This window comes from Pseudorca crassidens, chromosome 16 (genome assembly GCF_039906515.1).
Source record: "Pseudorca crassidens isolate mPseCra1 chromosome 16, mPseCra1.hap1, whole genome shotgun sequence".
Lineage (NCBI taxonomy): Eukaryota > Metazoa > Chordata > Mammalia > Artiodactyla > Delphinidae > Pseudorca > Pseudorca crassidens.
This window is the reverse complement of record NC_090311.1, coordinates 17,896,875-17,903,299: the sequence shown is the minus strand read 5'-3', so window position 1 is coordinate 17,903,299 and position 6,425 is coordinate 17,896,875. Positions and strand designations below refer to the sequence as shown.

The window sequence follows — 6,425 nt, the reverse complement described above, 5'->3', positions numbered from 1 at the left end:
ATGTGGGAAAGGGGGCAAGTGATTCCACGTGGCCAGGGTTATAAAGTGCAGTGGGCAGAAGGGCTGCAGAGATGAACACAGAAGGCGGTGAGAGTTATAGGAAGAACTGGGACTTTATAGGAGAGCGGTGGAGAGGCTTTGAAGAGCTTAAGCAGCTGGAGCGGTAGAGGGGGGCGGTGACCCTAGTCTAGCTCCGACCATCACTCTAGCTGCTCTGCAAACCAGGGAGGACACAGGATAGGGGGCTATTGCAGGAGGGCGTTGGGTGGGGTGGAGAGTTGGGTCAGGGTGGTGTCCAGGGGAATGGAGACAAGTGGGTGACTTGGAGGCAATTTAGGACAGGGAATTGCTCCGAACTGGTGATTAGACGTGTGTAGAGAAGAAGGTCAAGGATGGAGTCTGGCTTCCTCACATGAGTCCTCCGATCCTGCCACCAACAAGGGAGAAATGGAAACTGACAAATCCACCTGAGCTGGGCATTCAGATGTAAAACACTGACAGGAAGCCATCGGTGCCTGAAGCTTTGCAGAAGATGTTCACATCTCTACTGAGAACTGGACACACCAGATATTCAGCTGTTTCTCACTTCCGCTTTAGGTCTCAGGCAAATTGTACACAAAGGCTTTTACGTCTCAGGCATCTCCTTGTAAAGGCACTGAGCAGTAGCCTAGCCTTTGAAAACCACTTGATATTGTAATTTGCCAGTGGATGATCTTTGCAGAGGATCAGCCTAAGGCTCAGAGAGGCTGGGAATGTCATTCAAGGTCACACAGCAAGTTGGAGGTGAGTAGAGAGTTAGAATAAACCAGTCCCAATTTATTAGACCACATGCTGCTCAGGCCCCAAACAAACCCAACATCTTCAGTTATGCTGTTGCCTGCCTTAGCACATTGAAGCAGCCGTGTCAAGTGTAGAAGAAAATGACAAAGCCCTCGTCCTCTATGCGTTGTGTCAACACCTCTACTGGACCCCCTTGCACATTATAAACAACCCTCAGGGTTTGCCCTGTAGAGACAGATGGGTGAGCAGGGGTCTACAACATCTATGCAGATACCAATTCCTCCAGATTCTACTTCTCCCTTCCTTGATGAGCTTTTAAAACCTAAAAGAAGGTGAAGTGGAGTGTGTTCAGATTCCGAAACATGACCTTTGAACGGTACCTCCCTCCCAGGATGGAGCTGTGAGCGGAGGTAGCACCTCTGAATCTCAGCTTTCGTCATGGCTCCTCTCAGCAGGCATCTGGGCGCCTGCCGCGGACAGTACTGCCACGTGCTGCACGCGTGTTCCCATCGCACTGATGTTCGGGCAGGCCTCTGCACTTTATGCAGACAGGAAGAAAAAAAAAAAGTTTTTTTAAAGTTTGCCTTTTCCGGAACTGTAGGCGGTTTGTGGCTGACCTCCTCGTGTGGGGCATGCAAATTCAAAGGAGCTGATGAGACATCTGAAGAGCTGGGGGTGGGAAGATGCAGGGGAGAAGGAAACTGGCTTCTCAGAGGCCGGGAAATCCCCACCGGGCTTGAGCCCAGAAAGCAGACAGTGAATATGACAAGCCAGACAATATAGACTTTCCCCATTCCCCACATCGTTCATTCATTGATTCAACAAATATTTTCACAACATCTTTTTTTTTGTGTGTGGTAGGCAGGCCTCTCACTGTTGTGGCCTCTCCCATTGTGGAGCACAGGCTCCGACGTGCAGGCTCAGCGGCCATGGCCCACGGGCCCAGCCGCTCCGTGGCACATGGGATCTTCCCGGACTGGGGCACGAACCCGTGACCCCTGCGTCGGCAGGCGGACTCTCAACCACTGTGCCACCAGGGAAGCCCCACAACATCTTGCAAACGATTCTGGGTGCTGGGGCTGCACTAGCAAACTCAACTGATCAAAATCTGTTCTCCTGTAGCTGACATTATGGTGGGGAAGACACATGATGAAGAAGGATGGCAGCTGTCAGGTAGTGGTACAAGCTGGGGGCAAACCGAGGTCAAGGAAGGAGACAGACTGGGCGGGTGGTATGTGAGGGGGAAGAGGAGTGGTGTTGAGGCAGGCCAGGGAGTCTTCCTGTAAGAAGTGAGTTTTCATCAAAAACTAAGGGAAATGAGGGAGTTAGCCCTGCCGGTGTCTAGGAGAAGAGCATTCCAGGCAGAGAAACAGAAAACGCAAAGATCCTGGAATGGGAACATGCTTGGAGCATTAGAGAAATGCCGAGTCGACCATGAAGGCTGGAGTAGAGCGAGTGGGGCTGAGGATAGGAGTAGGCAGGGTGGTGATCATCCAAAGTACAAAACTGCTTCGTGTTTATGTTGACGTCAGAACAGCCTCAACACATAGGGACAAAAGGGCCAGTAGACTTTGGGGGGACATAGGCATTATACTGTTCACCCCCATAACACTACCAGTAAGGAAAGTGAGGCTCAGGAGAGGGAAAGGAATTGTCCAAGATCATACAGCTAGGTTGATAAGAACCTGAATTTGAACTTGTGGCTATTGGATCAAGCCTCTGCTCTTCCCACTATAGCTAGCTAAAAAAGCGGGCAGTCAGGGGATGAGAACAAGAGTCAAGTACTGGGGACAATCCAATTGTCCTCTGTCAGTCTGCAACACCTGGGTAGGTTGCAGGACTCCAGAGAAGGAGCCACCAGCTGTGTGTCCAGGCAGAGAGGATCTCAGACAGCCTCACAGCTATTCCTCAGGCTTGCCTGGCAGCGACACCTGCACACTGGAAGGCAGGGAAGTTTCAAGGAGAATCCCTGCTGGAAAAGGAGGTAAGCTAGCTGCATCCTGCCTGATGGACTCCTATACCTGCAATCTTGGGGAATGAGGCTGTCTCAGAAGATGCCAGTGTGGGTAGGGGATGATCCTGGAGACAGATGTATTCTCAGGCTAGGAGACCCTGAATTGCACAGGATGGTTCTCAAAATAGGAATTTAACTTAGTTATAGAAAAATAAAGAAACCGTATACCTCTTTCACAGCTTAGTTTTTGGACTAAGTTTCATTCCTACTGTGAGATCTCTCACCAATTACTCATTCATATATCTCATATATATTTATCCAACAGTTTTTGTGGCAGGCACTGTTCTAGGTGTTAGGAGTACTACGGTGAAGAAAAGAGACAATCAAAAAGTAATAGAGAGTAGCTGGAGCAGCCGGGGCCCCGCAGGAACCGAATCAGCAGCGGGTGGCGGACCCTTTCTAGGGGCTAAGATGGAGCTTGTACTCAAGGCGGCAGATTATTATTGTTTTACACCGTACATATATCCAGCCACATGGCCAGAGGACAGCATCTTCCGACAAGCTGTCAGTCTCCTGATTATAACAAATCTCGGTGCTTATACCCTTTGTTTCTTTTTTTTTTAAAGGAACTCTTCTTCCTGTGTTGGATCTTCGTTTCTGTGCGAGGGCTTTCTCTAGTTGCGGCGAGTGGGGGCCACTCTTCATTGCGGTGCGCAGGCCTCTCACTATCGCGGCCTCTCGGTGCGGAGCACAGGCTCCAGACGCGCAGGCTCAGTAGTTGTGACTCACGGACCTAGTCGCTCCGCGGCATGTGGGATCTTCCCAGACCAGGGCTCGAACCCGTGTCCCCTGAATTGACAGGCAGATTCTCAACCACTGAGCCACCAGGGAAGCCCAACACCCACAATTTTTAAAGAACCAAGTCTATCGAGAGATTATGCATTCTGTCCAGTCAATGCCACGGATAAGCATCCCCACGGTCTCAGTGCTCCTGCTAGAGGTGAGAGGTTATAGCAAACTACGTGAAGGCATAGAGGAGTTTCCATACGGCTGGCTTCGATTCATTGCCTGTGTACTGTCCTTTCTCTTTTTCACTGACATGCTGATGTACTGGATTCACAGAGGCCTTCATCATAGACTTGTATATAAGCGCTTACACAAACCTCATCATATCTGGAAGATCCCAACTCCATTTGCAAGTCATGCTTTTCATCCTCTGGATGGCTTCCTTCAGGGTCTACCTTACCACATATACCCATTTATCTTCCCATTACACAAGGTAGTTCATTTAGGTTTGTACATCTTGGTCAATATCTGGACAATTTCTATTCATGATGGTGATTTTCGTGTTCCCCATATCTTCAGGCCATTTATTAATGGCTCAGCTCATCACACAGACCACCACATGCTCTTTGACTATAACTATGGACAGTATTTCACATTGTGGGATAGAATTGGAGGCTCATTCAAAAATCCCTCCTCCTTTGAAGGGAACAGACCACTTAATCATGTGAAGAAGATGACAGAAAAAAAGTGCAACAGCCATGCAGTAAGTGGTGGTAAAAATGAAAAAATATTCAATGGAGAGTTTACAAAGACTGAGTCGATTATTGCCCAATTATTAAATATTTTTAAACAAGGAAAATAATCTACAGCCAGGACGCATAGCAAGCGAACAGTATCATTTGAAAATCAGTATTGTGGGTACAGGCGAGGAATGACCATAATGGTAGAACAAGGGAACATGCCGTGAACACCATGACTTTAACCTCGTGCTCAAAATACTGAATGTTGGTCTAAGGGAGAAGTTGTGTCTTTCCAGCCGTAGATCTGTAATTTGTATAGCCTCAACAACAGTTTTTTAAAAGGTAGAGGATAAATTATTGAGGGGACCAGGTTATGTCCTTTTGCCTTAATTCATCCATATTCATTAAGTAACACTCATTGTGCTTAATGATATCAAGACTAAACGCCATAACAAAGAAGTACTAATATGAAGATGGTTCCTTGTTTCAGGAATGATTAAGTACTCAGAATTGGTATGATAACCACTACTTGTACTTTGTGGAAGTGGAAAAATCAGTGTGAAAATAAATTGTGATAGCTCAGTGACCTGATTAATGGCAGGTGTTATAAGATTATTGTCTTCCTACACATAGAAAACTTATTCTCTGGAGACATTGTCAACTGTTACATTTTACTGATGAACAAATAAATTGGAATTTTAGAAAATATTAATACTACCATGATTTAATCCAGATCTGGGATTATTTAAAGATTTTGATGGTTATTGTTTTCAACCATTATTTAATAAGTGTAGAATTATATGACCCTGATTATATTTAGAAAGGGAAATTTGATGCCCAAAGAATATATTAGACACCACTGGTTTTTTAATTAAATTGATGCGCTGCACTTTTGGTATGTTTCAAAGTTACAATCCAGTGATTTTCTATAAAAGAAAATAATTGCCAAATATTTAGGCCTATCACTGAAGATTAGTTTTGAAATCTTATTTCCCCTCCTCTTTCTTCATTTCTCCCCACTCACTCTGCAAAAAGATTTAACAAATACTTTCATAAAGAAATGTCGTGTGTTGTAACATAAATATGTTGGGAAAACATGGTTTCCAAAGGCATTCTCTAAGCTGTTTATGTAAAATCAATAAAAGTTGATTATGACTATTAAAAAAAAAAGTAATAGATACATGGTACGTCCATACAATAAAATGTTATTTGGTAATAAAAAGAAATCAAATACTGATACGCGCTACAACTTCGATGAACCTTGATAATATTATACAGAGTAAAAGAAGCCAAACACAAATGACCACAAATGATTCTGTTTCTATGAATTGTCCCCAAATCCATGGAGATAGAAAATAGATTAGTGGTTGCCAGGGGTTGCGGGGCGGGGATGTTTGGGAGAAGGAAGGAAGGACTGCTAATGGATAAGGGATTATTTTGTGTGATGATGAAAATCTTCTAAAACTGACTGTGGTGATAGCTGAACAGCTCTGTAAATTTACTAAAAACCATTGAATTGTACACTTCAAATGGGTGAATTGTATGGTATGGTATGTGAATTACATCTTAAGAAAGCTGTTAAAAAAGAAATTAAAATTTAAATATTACATTTAAATTTCTAATAATATTAATAGAAGTTGAAATAGAACATTTAAGATTAATAGAACAAGTTGCTCACTAAATGACAACTGTCATTACCTTCATGTATTTGTTATGATGCAATTAATTAATACTCGCTGTGAATCCTCCAGAACGCGAAAGAATGTCAGGCATGAACCAACCTGGCCCGAACTCAAACTCAAACTGAGAAGGCTGCCAAAAATCAACATATAGTGTGGATTCTCTGGGTTTTCCTTGTCCCCGCCTTCTGAGTTTTCATTAGTCCAGGGAAGTGAGAGCCAGCAAGCAGGTTGGATGGAATTTCCTTAACTGGGAGCTGTTGAGAAAAGTTACCTGAGCCTATTTCGGTGCTGGTCTGACTTCAAATGGTTCCCTGGAAGTAAAGCCTGAAAGAAGCACTTGGGAGCAGGTAATTTCTTGGGAAAAGATCCCAGGAAGCAGGATGAGGGACATAGGAAAGCGAGACCAGCAGGGAGAAAGTCAGTTAAGGGTACATTATAGAGCTGGTTACCGCCTTGGGAAACGGAGCCCAGTCCCCCCAGGGA

At 44.8% G+C, this 6,425-nt stretch overlaps 1 pseudogene; it reads left to right on the top strand.

Annotated features, from left to right (window-relative positions):
• Nucleotides 1–3,139: 3,139 nt before the first annotated feature.
• LOC137208402 (lathosterol oxidase-like) lies at nucleotides 3,140–5,423 on the top strand (annotated as a pseudogene).
• The last annotated feature ends 1,002 nt before the right edge of the window (nucleotides 5,424–6,425 follow it).